Source organism: Cherax quadricarinatus, unplaced genomic scaffold (assembly GCF_038502225.1).
Source record: "Cherax quadricarinatus isolate ZL_2023a unplaced genomic scaffold, ASM3850222v1 Contig1550, whole genome shotgun sequence".
NCBI classification, from domain to species: Eukaryota; Metazoa; Arthropoda; class Malacostraca; order Decapoda; family Parastacidae; genus Cherax; species Cherax quadricarinatus.
The window spans coordinates 62,503-75,679 of record NW_027196576.1 but is presented as its reverse complement, the minus strand read 5'-3'; the positions used below and the strand labels follow the sequence as shown (position 1 = coordinate 75,679).

At 39.6% G+C, this 13,177-nt stretch overlaps 1 protein-coding gene across 1 annotated transcript in view; it reads left to right on the top strand.

Annotated features, from left to right (window-relative positions):
- Positions 1 to 1,711: 1,711 nt before the first annotated feature.
- LOC138851677 (UV excision repair protein RAD23 homolog B-like) overlaps positions 1,712 to 13,177 on the top strand; it is a 48,338-nt gene continuing 36,872 nt past the window's right edge. The window contains exon 1 of the mRNA XM_070081040.1: positions 1,712 to 1,830. The gene's annotated coding sequence lies outside the window, so the exon portion shown is untranslated. The remainder of the gene's footprint in view (positions 1,831 to 13,177) is intronic.

Sequence of the window (13,177 nt, the reverse complement as noted above, 5' to 3'; positions counted from 1 at the left end):
TGGAAGATTTACTGTTATACAGACTACTGCATTAATGTAGAAATGGTATAAATATCAGCAAACTTGTGAAAGAATATTAGACTCACCAGTCGACGTGTATTGGGCGCTTGGCATGATTTGTTTACTTTTGAACTTTGGCAAAAATCTAACATTTCTGCTATTTTGAGCTCAATTTCAAGGTACTTTTCAATGTGAAACCAATCAAAATCATCTCAGTTTCTGTAATATGTCTTCCATTCTATAAAATGAGACCAGGAAAACTAGAATACAATCATAAATAGCATACGAAAATACACTGCAAATTCACTGTTTTAAAGCAAAAACACGGTCGGAGTTTTTTTTTTCTCGTTATGCACTGTGTGCTTCAGGATTTTTTTTATACTGTGCACACTGACCACATAGACCCATTCCTTCATATGTAGGCCTACCAGCTTTCTCTCGCTAGATTTGAAGGAGCTAGAAATTATGCTTGCTAGTACGGCACCAACCCTGGCGTGCAAACCGTACTAGTACGGCACCAACCCTGAAAGGGTTAATGTGGCCAAGAGTGATTATTATTACATATTAGTATTATTACTATGGCGTTAAGACTAGAGGGTCACTCTTAGTGATTTTAATGTGTACCTGCATGCCAGCACAGTGTAAATTTATTTAGGTACGGGTACACCTAAGTACACCTACCATCCGACTTACGACCTGCTCAATTTACGACCACTCGACTTACGACCGTGTTTTTTATGCAAAATTTCTGGGAAATAAACAACTATTTGTGTTGTACACAGTGTTTATCCTAATCCTTACAGTATAAAATACAGTAATAACAACATAAAAAGTAAAGTAAAACATGAAATACCAAAATAAAACAATAAAATAAAGTCATTACAAAAATGTTTTGTTGATATTCAGTAGTAAAGTTCGACTTATGACCATTTCGACTTATGACCGGTTTCTTGGAACCGAACTCGGTCGTAAGTCGGATGGTAGGTAATTACAGTGGACCCCCGCTTAACGATCACCTCCCAATGCGACCAATTATGTAAGTGTATTTATGTAAGTGCGTTTGTACGTGTATGTTTGGGGGTCTGAAATGGACTAATCTACTTCACAATATTCCTTATGGGAACAAATTCGGTCAGTACTGGCACCTGAACATACTTCTGGAATGAAAAAATATCGTTAACCAGGGGTCCAATGTATTAGAGTACATATACGCAATAACTTTCAAACCCTTAAAATTTTGGAAAGTTTCCAGACATAATGGAGATGTGCTCATTGAGAATATAAACAAACAGGGTGGGGTGTGATGACTGTATTAGGAGCCATATAGCGAGTTTTGGTTATAATTTGAAATGTCCATATTAGTGGAACGCCGTAAAGTGAAACACCATAAAGCGGGGCCCTATTGTACATGTACAGTAGTACTTGTAGAAATAAATATTTTTATTATTATTTTCTGTTGCATTCTTTGTATGGCTCAGAGAACTGAAATTTATTATTACTGTTATAGTTTACTATTATTAGTATATTAGTATTGTTGTTGAGATAGACTTATGGCTTCAAGTCTGATGTATAACTCTTCTAACCAGGCATGGCTCAGCTGATTTTTGGAATTTTTTTTGTTTGTTCATCCATAATTATAAAATGGTTGCCTTAGATTTTTTTTAGACTTCCATTGAGTTTATTAGTTGAGTATTTTATAATTTCTCTCGAAGTTTTAATTCTAAAATCTTAAGCATTCTTTTTATCCTCAGGTGAGAGCTTTAAAAGAAAAAGTTGAGAAAGAAAAGGGCACAGATTACCCAGCTGTTGGCCAAAAACTTATTTATGCAGGTATGTATATAATATTGGTTCGGCATCATGAATGAAGGATGATTAATTAATCTGTATATATGATTTTCTGCCTCTTTTGTTACATTTTAATTAAACATGCAAATTATGGCTGCTTAATGTTTTTATACCCAAACCAAAGCACTTTACACTTATGGTGATTCTATATTGGGCCATCACCTATGAGAGCAGATTCTTATAGAGAATACACAAATAACCCGCACATAAAAGAGAGAAGCTTATGACGACGTTTCGGTCCAACTTGGACCATTTACAAAGTGTGATTTTGTAAATGGTCCAAGTCGGATCGAAACGTCGTCGTAAGCTTCTCTCTTTTATGTGCGGGTTATTTGTGTATCGTTCCAGTCACGGTATTGTGCCTTTTTGTTATTTACTTATAGAGAATATTAAAAGCATAAGGAATAAATCTGTTTTTGTAATTTTGGGTTATTAATGTTGGGTAACTATTGTAATTCAGACAATTTTGCTTGGCATGAAAGCTTATACATGATTGACTCTGCAGTGCTTACATTATTTACTATGCACAACAAATACACCTACCATCCGACTTACGACCTGCTCGACTTTCGACCACTCGACTTACAACCGTGTTTTTTATGCCAAATTTCTGGGAAATAAACAACTATTTGTGTTGTACAAAGTGTTTATCCTAAACCTTACAGTATAAAATACAGTACTAACAGCATAAAAAGTAAAGTAAAACGTGAAATACCAAAATAAAACAAAATAAAGTCATTACAAAAATGTTTTGTTGATATTCAGTAGTAAAGTTCGACTTACGACCATTTCGACTCACGACCGGTTTCTCGGAACCGAACTCGATTGTAAGTCGGATGGTTGGTGTATTTTAATAATAACATTTATTTTTTTTTGTATTTTTCAAGTTGGTTGATAGGTAGTACAGTGGACCCCCGGTTAACGATATTTTTTCACTCCAGAAGTATGTTCAGGTGCCAGTACTGACCGAATTTGTTCCCATAAGGAATATTGTGAAGTAGATTAGTCCATTTCAGACCCCCAAACATACACGTACAAACGCACTTACATAAATACACTTACATAATTGGTCGCATTCGGAGGTAATCGTTATGCGGGGGTCCACTGTATACTGTTCTGGCATAATTCATAAAATGTAGTGACAGAATTGCTGTTTTTTCTTAACAGAATATATTTTCATTTTGGTTTTATGTCACTTAAACCATAACTTTAATTTCCAATTCCTGTCACCATGCTTATCATTGAAAGTGACTAAATTGCCAAGTGTAAAAGGCTAGTTGCCCCACTTTCCTGTAAGTTACTAATAAAATAAGAGCAAGAAGGAAATGCAGTATTGAAGGTATGTATTTTAACGCATGAGGATGTTCGGTAAACTTGATAAAAACCTGCACTCGTAAGATGTCTTAAGAAACTGGTTCTGTATTTTCAAGTCTTAAAGAGACTTATATTTAATGAAGTTGCAACTAACTAACTTTATCTAGCACCTTGGTGCATTTTTTAAAAAAGGCTTCTAGAGATTATCACACCCTGTTCAACTGCCTCCCAGCATACACAAGGGGAATTACAAATAGACCCCTGTCTGTCTTCAAGAAGGCGCTAGACAGGCACGTAAAGTCAGTACCTGATCAGCCGGGCTGTGGTTCGTACACCGGTTTACGTGCGACTAGTAACAGCCTGCTTGATCAAACCCTGATTAGCCACGAGGCCTGGTCTCAGACCGGGTTGCGAGGGCATTGACCCCTGAAACCCTCTCCAGGTAAACCCTGAATCAGTTGTAATATCACAAGGTTTCCTTGTACATAATGTCTTGAAGGTGCATACACAAAAAGTACATTACAAAGTACAGTATGTATGTACAGTGGTTTATTGAATTACAGTGGTCTGGAATTATAATTTTGAATTTTGGTTTACACTCTTAAAGAAATTCAGTTTTGAGCTGTGATGAAAAATTTGAGATACGATTTGTGTATGATGATTGGCGCATGTGGGTGGGTTTCAGCCAATCAGCCATGTGGTATCTTGCCTCTTGGGTAACATTTGAGCCAATAAGAATATCATTGGAGGTAGTTTAGTAGCCAGTCAGCAATGGGAGATGAATATCTCTGGGGTAGTATCTCAGCCAGTAGCAGAGTTTGTATTACAGCTTGTCTCTTCTTCAGTTTGAAGTTACCATGTGTGTTGTCTGCACCAACTATATAACCAGCCCTTTATAATTGCATTTGTCTTTCAGTTACACCATAATTTGTATTACCTTCATCATGGTCCCTAAAGTGCACAGTAAGCAGGCAGTTTCTTTGAAGATCAAGCAAGAAATAAAAAAAAAAGTTAAAATTACTGCATTGGGGTTTTCTACAATTAACTATCTGTACTATTATCCAGCAAAAAGAAATAATTAAGAAATCTAAGACAAATCTAAGCTAGTGATAAAGGGCAGAGAAATTATCAGAGATAGACTATTGTTACTGTAAGAGAAAAACAGATGAAGGGGGATACAGTGCCTGCAAGTTATATCTGTGAGGATGCAGGTTCAAGGTATAGTAAAAGTTGCACTTCAGTGGGTCTTGGAACAAATTACCACAAAACAGTGTATTTTGGGGATTGAGTTATAATAGTTTTAAGGTACAATACGCCTTCTGGAATGGATTAATATTGTAATTCAAGGGACCACTGTTAATTAAGTGGCAAAATTACGTGATTTTAAAAAAATTTAGTATCAAGTAATACAAATTTTGAATTTAGGATACTATTATGGTAATTTGCATACACAGTGTTTGAACAGTAGCAAAGCAATTACTATATGCATTGGTAAAAAAGAAACTAGAGCAAATGTAGAAATTAATAATAATACAGTGGACCCTCGGTTATCGGCCGTAATCCATTCCAGAAGGTCGGCTGAAAACCGAAATAATATTTCCCATAAGAATTAATGTAAATACATACAATTAATCCATTCCAGACAAAAATATTTCCAAAAAAAAAAAAAAATTTTTTAACAAATATATAAATATTACTTACCTTTATCGAAGGCTAATGCTGGCTTCTGGAAGACAGGGAGGAGAAAAGAGGGAGGAGTTAGTATTTGGAAGGGGAATCCCTTTCCATAAAGACTTTAGGTAGCAAAGCTTTCTCTGGGGTTACTTCCCTTCTTTGTCTTTTAATGCCACTGGACCCCTGTCTCGCAAAATAACTGTCCAGAGTGCTCTGTTTCTGGCATCTCTAAGATTTCCCTGAAGTGGGACAGGGTTTTGTCACTAAACATGATGCAGATATGGCTTGTTTCACCTTTGTCAAGGCGGTACTTCTCGACAAAACTTTACACATCATTCCACTTTGCATAAATGTTCTTAATCAATGAAGAAGGCACCTCTTTCACTCCCTCTTCCTCCTCTGAAGCAAGTTCCTCAGCTGCAGTCTGTTGCTGTTCAAGTTGAAGCTCTTGCAGCTCTTCAGTGGTTAGCTCTTCCCTGTGGTCCTCCACCAACTCTTTCACATCCCTTCCACTCGCCTTCAACCCCAGGAACTTCCCCAGTACTACAATAGAGTCCACAGGGTCGGCAGGGCCAGGGTCAGTCTCAAACCCTTCAAAATCCCTCTCTTGGATACAATCTGGCCATCGTTTTCTTGTCCTGGAAGTCACTCCCTCCCAAGCCTTACCTTTTATAAAATTGAAGTCCCTAAACACTTGGTCTTCCAGGTCTGGAGGATGTGCAGGAGCAATGTCCAGTACCAAGAGGCACTTGAGTGGCAATTTCTTTTCCAGGAGGTATTTTTTCACACTTTGGCCAAACACATCATTAGCCCACTCTTTGAAAATTTGCCTTGTGACCCATGCCTTATGATTAGCTTTCCACATCACACACAATATATTCTTCATGACATAGTTTTTGTTGAACACTGGGATTTTCTGAGTGATACACGAGTAAAGGCTTCACTTTGCAGTCCCCACTAGCATTACCACACAACAAAAGAGTAAGCCTGTCTTCATTAGGCTTGTGTCCTGGCAGTGCCTTTTCCTCCTGGGTAGTGTAGGTCTTGTTTGGCATTTTCTTCCAAAACAGGCCTGTTTTGTTACAATTGAACACTTGTTGGGGTTTGAGTCCTTCAGCCTCTTTGTACTCCTGGAATTCCTGCACGAATTTTTCAGCCGCACATTTGTCAACTTGCAGCCTCACCATGCCTTACAACACTGTGTATGCCACTATGCTTCTTAAATCTATCAAACCATCCTTTGCTGGCCCTAAATTCACAAACTGCAGCACTTGTTCCAGGCATTTTCTTTGCAAGATCCTCATGCAACTGCCTTGCCTTCTCACAAATAATCGACTCAACACCGTCTCCCACTAATTCTTTTTTCTTAACCCTTTCAGGGTCCCCAGGCCCTCTGAGACTTGTTCTCAGGGTCGGCAAAATTTAAAAAAAAAAAAAAAAATTTTCTTATGAAATGATTTTTTTTTTTTTAAATCTTATAGGCTAAAAAAAATTTTACCATCAATACTTACTGAGATATGGAGGCGTGAAGTTGACAGAAAATGCCCAGTATATGGTAACATCGCTGACTGCCGTCACCCGGTATTACTTTTATTTTTTTATGTACTATTTTCTATTATTTTTAATTTTTTTTTTCCAAGTAATTTTTATGGCTTGTGAGACCAATATGAGCACTATTTTGTAAGTTATTTCTTTTTCTATTCTACACAATAATGGCATAAACACTGTTGTCACTGTTTTGTTTACAGAAAATATTTACACAAACAAACGATATGAAATGTTGTTTATTACTATTTTTCTATATTTTATATACACATATACAGTCACAGGGAATGTTTCTAGAAGTTCTGCAGCCTGTGGAACTCTTTGAAACATGGTGTCATGCACAGTGGTGTTTTACACTCCTCACACATAAAACTAGTGTCTCTGCATTATTGTGGGCATTTTTTTTGTATGTGCACAGGCGTAACACCTCTTCTGAACCTTTTTCTTGAAAGCAGTAGCAGGCAGTTTTACTAGGAAGTAATCACCATGCTTCAGACGAGAAGGTAGTTGTTGATAATTTAGTGGGCAGTCTATTGCAGGTGTTGTTCCTTGGCACTTGAATACTATTTGTCTTATGACAGACAAACAGAATTCACCATATGGTGGTTTGTTTCTGGTCCTCATCTTATACATATAAGCATTGAGCTTGGAATTGTCCAGAAGATGGAAAAAGAGTTTTATGTACCACTTATAACTCTTGCGAACACAATCATCAAACCCAATCTGCATGTCACATTTGTCCACTAAGCGCATGTTGAGGGTGTAATCAATCACAGCTGCAGGTTTTAGAATGGATTCATTGCTTTCTCTATGCTGCCTACCAGTGTTCGTCATTTCGTTAGAGTGGACTGATGACAAGTGTGACATCTCATTTGTCATGCCACTGAAATGCCATGATGTCATTGGCAGCAAACGCCTGCACCTCACCTCTACGAGTGCCAGCGTCAAACCTGGGCATATGTTTACGATTTGCATGCACTGTGCCACACACATCTTTCATGTTCACTTGCAAAAAATCACTGAGTGAGGGGCTTGTGTACCAGTTATCAGTATATAATACACCTACCATCCGACTTACGACCAAGCTTGGTTCCGACCAACCGATCGTAAGTCAAAATGGACGTAAGTCGAACCTTTGAAAATTGCCGACATACTGGGTAGGGCATAATGTCAAACCTTTCCTATATAAACTACCTACATAGTACTGTAATGTATTGTACAATCATTATTTCATTCTTTTTACCATAATTTACTTCTATTGTTATATTTTAATTATTTATGTACTGTATATAATATATACATGGTAGTGAACTGTGTTGTAAATTTTACATCACATACAGTATCATATGTTACTGTTATCTTTATGTATTGTCGACACAGTGGAATGGGAGAGTACCACTGGTAGTGTCATCCTGCCAGAATGTAGTATAACCTATACCCTAAGTAAAGAGAGACAACTCTGGAACATGTGTAATACCTATCCGGCTGGCTGGCCGGGTGGGTAGTTGGTTGGTTGGCTGGTTGGCTGACTGGTTGACTGAATGTGGCTGTCTCTCTCTCTCTCTGTATCTCTCTCTCTCTCTGTCTCTGTCTCTTTTTTTTTTACATGGTTTGACAAGGTTAAGGATCCCTAGTGTTATTGATAAGCTATTTACAGGTTAAGGATTCCTAACTTTATTGGCAAGCTAAGAGCTGTTACCTACATCAGCTCATTTGAAAGCATTTTTATTGTTATGAGACATACAAGTAGGGAACAGGATGAAGTTGGAGCCATCTGTGGGCCAGCATTTTCATTTGATCAACTGATTTTATCTCATTGATATCATTATGCTGTATGAATATGTTCCATACATGAGTCATCCTGGGTATATATGATCTCAGATGGAGTGATGTTCTGGAGAAGGGTACAGCCAGAGTGAAGTTCAACAAACCGGCAGATTCCCACCAAGACTGGGTGACCCAAAAAGAAAGACCTAAGTTTATCATTCTAAATTTAATAATGAATACAGGAGAAAGGGTTACTAGCCCCTTGTTCCCGGCATTTTAGTCGCCTCTTACAACACGCATGGCTTACGGAGGAAGAATTCTGTTCCACTTCCCCATGGAGATAAGAGGAAATAAACAAGAACAAGAACTAGAAAGAAAATAGAAGAAAACCCAGAGGGATGTGTATATATACATATATATATATGCTTGTACATGCATGTGTAGTGTGACCTAAGTGTAAGTAGAAGTAGCAAGACGTACCTGAAATCTTGCATGTTTATGAGACAGAAAAAAGGACACCAGCAATCCTACCATCATGTAAAACAATTACAGGCTTTCGTTTTACACTCACTTGGCAGGACGGTAGTACCTCCCTGGGCGGTTGCTGTCTACCAACCTACTACCTACAATATATATACATATATATATATATATATATATATATATATATATATATATATATATATATATATATATATATATATATATATATATATATATATATTTTATTTATTATCACACTGGCCGATTCCCACCAAGGCAGGGTGGCCCGAAAAAGAAAAACTTTCACCATCATTCACTCCATCACTGTCTTGCCAGAAGGGTGCTTTACACTACAGTTTTTAAACTGCAACATTAACACCCCTCCTTCAGAGTGCAGGCACTGTACTTCCCATCTCCAGGACTCAAGTCCGGCCTGCCGGTTTCCCTGAATCCCTTCATAAATGTTACTTTGCTCACACTCCAACAGCACGTCAAGTATTAAAAACCATTTGTCTCCATTCACTCCTATCAAACACGCTCACGCATGCCTGCTGGAAGTCCAAGCCCCTCGCACACAAAACCTCCTTTACCCCCTCCCTCCAACCCTTCCTAGGCCGACCCCTACCCCGCCTTCCTTCCACTACAGACTGATACACTCTTGAAGTTATTCTGTTTCGCTCCATTCTCTCTACATGTCCGAACCACCTCAACAACCCTTCCTCAGCCCTCTGGACAACAGTTTTGGTAATCCCGCACCTCCTCCTAACTTCCAAACTACGAATTCTCTGCATTATATTCACACCACACATTGCCCTCAGACATGACATCTCCACTGCCTCCAGCCTTCTCCTCGCTGCAACATTCATCACCCATGCTTCACACCCATATAAGAGCGTTGGTAAAACTATACTCTCATACATTCCCCTCTTTGCCTCCAAGGACAAAGTTCTTTGTCTCCACAGACTCCTAAGTGCACCACTCACTCTTTTTCCCTCATCAATTCTATGATTCACCTCATCTTTCATAGACCCATCCGCTGACACGTCCACTCCCAAATATCTGAATACGTTCACCTCCTCCATACTCTCTCCCTCCAATCTGATATTCAATCTTTCATCACCTAATCTTTTTGTTATCCTCATAACCTTACTCTTTCCTGTATTCACCTTTAATTTTCTTCTTTTGCACACCCTACCAAATTCATCCACCAATCTCTGCAGCTTCTCTTCAGAATCTCCCAAGAGCACAGTGTCATCAGCAAAGAGCAGCTGTGACAACTCCCACCCTGTGTGTGATTCTTTATCTTTTAACTCCACGCCTCTTGCCAAGACCCTCGCATTTACTTCTCTTACAACCCCATCTATAAATATATTAAACAACCACGGTGACATCACACATCCTTGTCTAAGGCCTACTTTTACTGGGAAAAAATTTCCCTCTTTCCTACATACTCTAACTTGAGCCTCACTATCCTCGTAAAAACTCTTCACTGCTTTCAGTAACCTACCTCCTACACCATACACTTGCAACATCTGCCACATTGCCCCCCTATCCACCCTGTCATACGCCTTTTCCAAATCCATAAATGCCACAAAGACCTCTTTAGCCTTATCTAAATACTGTTCACTTATATGTTTCACTGTAAACACCTGGTCCACACACCCCCTACCTTTCCTAAAGCCTCCTTGTTCATCTGCTATCCTATTCTCCGTCTTACTCTTAATTCTTTCAATTATAACTCTACCATACACTTTACCAGGTACACTCAACAGACTTATCCCCCTATAATTTTTGCACTCTCTTTTATCCCCTTTGCCTTTATACAAAGGAACTATGCATGCTCTCTGCCAATCCCTAGGTACCTTACCCTCTTCCATACATTTATTAAATAATTGCACCAACCACTCCAAAACTATATCCCCACCTGCTTTTAACATTTCTATCTTTATCCCATCAATCCCGGCTGCCTTACCCCCTTTCATTTTACCTACTGCCTCACGAACTTCCCCCACACTCACAACTGGCTCTTCCTCACTCCTACAAGATGTTATTCCTCCTTGCCCTATACACGAAATCACAGCTTCCCTATCTTCATCAACATTTAACAATTCCTCAAAATATTCCCTCCATCTTCCCAATACCTCTAACTCTCCATTTAATAACTCTCCTCTCCTATTTTTAACTGACAAATCCATTTGTTCTCTAGGCTTCCTTAACTTGTTAATCTCACTCCAAAACTTTTTCTTATTTTCAACAAAATTTGTTGATAACAGCTCACCCACTCTCTCATTTGCTCTCTTTTTACATTGCTTCACCACTCTCTCAACCTCTCTCTTTTTCTCCATATACTCTTCCCTCCTTGCATCACTTCTACTTTGTAAAAACTTCTCATATGCTAACTTTTTCTCCCTTACTACTCTCTTTACATCATCATTCCACCAATCGCTCCTCTTCCCTCCTGCACCCACTTTCCTGTAACCACAAACTTCTGCTGAACACTCTAACCCTACATTTTTAAACCTACCCCATTCCTCTTCGACCCCATTGCCTATGCTCTCATTAGCCCATCTATCCTCCAATAGCTGTTTATATCTTACCCTAACTGCCTCCTCTTTTAGTTTATAAACCTTCACCTCTCTCTTCCCTGATGCTTCTATTCTCCTTGTATCCCATCTACCTTTTACTCTCAGTGTAGCTACAACTAGAAAGTGATCTGATATATCTGTGGCCCCTCGATAAACATGTATTAACCCTTTGACTGTTTCAGGCCCCTCTCTGAAACTGTCATTCTATGTCGCCAAATATTCAAAAAAAAAAAAAATTATTTTTTCTTATGAAAATGTTAAGATTATTTTTCTGAGTGTTTTAGTCCAAAAAAAAAAAATTTTTGCCATCGGTACTTACCGAGATATAGAGCCGTGAAGTTTGCAGAAAATGAGCCGCGTATGGCAACAGCGGCGACTGCCGCTCACCCGGTAAACTTTAGTTTACTTGTAATTGAAGGTTTTTTGTTTTTTTCACTATTTTATTTTTTCACATAACTTATGTGGCCTATGAGACCAAAGTAAGGTGCAATGTATATATATACACTCGTTGTATACAACACAATAAGCACACAAACATAATTATCAATATATTGTTTACAAAACTTGTTTACAAAAACAAACAAACAATCATCATCATCATCATCATCATCATCATCATCATCATCATCATCATCATCATCATCATCATCATCATCATCATCATCATCATCATCATCATCATCATCATCATCATCATCATCATCATCATCATCATCATCATCATCATCATCATCATCATCATCATCATCCTCATCATCATCATCCTCATCATCATCATCATCATCATCATCATCATCCTCCTCATCCTCCTCATCCTCCTCCTCCTCATCATCCTCCTCCTCCTCCTCCTCCTCCTCCTCCTCCTCCTCCTCCTCCTCCTCCTCCTCCTCCTCCTCCTCCTCCTCCTCCTCCTCCTCCTCCTCCTCCTCCTCCTCCTCCTCCTCCTCCTTCTCCTCCTCCTCCTCCTCCTCCTCCTCCTCCTCCTCCTCCTCCTCCACCCCCTCCTCCTCCTCCTCCTCCTCCTCCTCCTCCTCCTCCTCCTCCTCCTCCTCCTCCTCCTCCTCCTCCTCCTCCTCCTCCTCCTCCTCCTCCTCCTCCTCCTCCTCCTCCTCCTCCTCCTCCTCCTCCTCCTCCTCCTCCTCCTCCTCCTCCTCCTCCTCCTCCTCCTCCTCCTCCTCCTCCTCCTCCTCCTCCTCCTCCTCCTCCTCCTCCTCCTCCTCCTCCTCCTCCTCCTCCTCCTCCTCCTCCTCCTCCTCCTCCTCCTCCTCCTCCTCCTCCTCCTCCTCCTTCTCCTTCTTCTTCTTCTCCTCCTCCTCCTATTCCTCCTCCTTCTCCTCCTCCTCCTACTCCTCCTCCTCCTCCTCCTCCTCCTCCTCCTTGTCTTGTGTGCGAGTGTGTGGCTTATAATTGTTTTGAGTCAGAAGTCGGCAGCTGTCAAAGTGACATATTGTCTCATTAGTCACTACCCCTACCGCCTGTCAAAACAATGGGGTCGGATGCTGCTTCCCCTCCTCCATTCTATCTAATTATCTTTCTCCCTCATTCTATATCTTTCAATCTGTCTCTCTTTCTATCTGTCTGCCTATCTCTGTCTCACAGGTACACATAAATACAAGTATACATAGTGTAAATTACCTAGGATAACCCAAGAAATCCAGACAAAGTGCTATACTCTGCTTGAAGATGTGAGTAAACGTGATGACACAGTCTTGTGGCTCTCTCTGAGACAGAGAGCTAGATGGACAGACAGGGAGCTTGACAGACAGACAAATAGACAGACAGAAATGTTTGTGTACCAGCAAAAACAAAGGGAGGGCGATGGTCATGTAATATTACCCTCCTTTACGCTCATCAAAGTCAGCTCTTATCAGATGTTATCTCCCCTTATCTTGTCACTGTCATGGGGTGGACTTTTTTTTTTCTTGCTTCAAGGGAACAATATTATTACATCTTCTTCTTCCTCC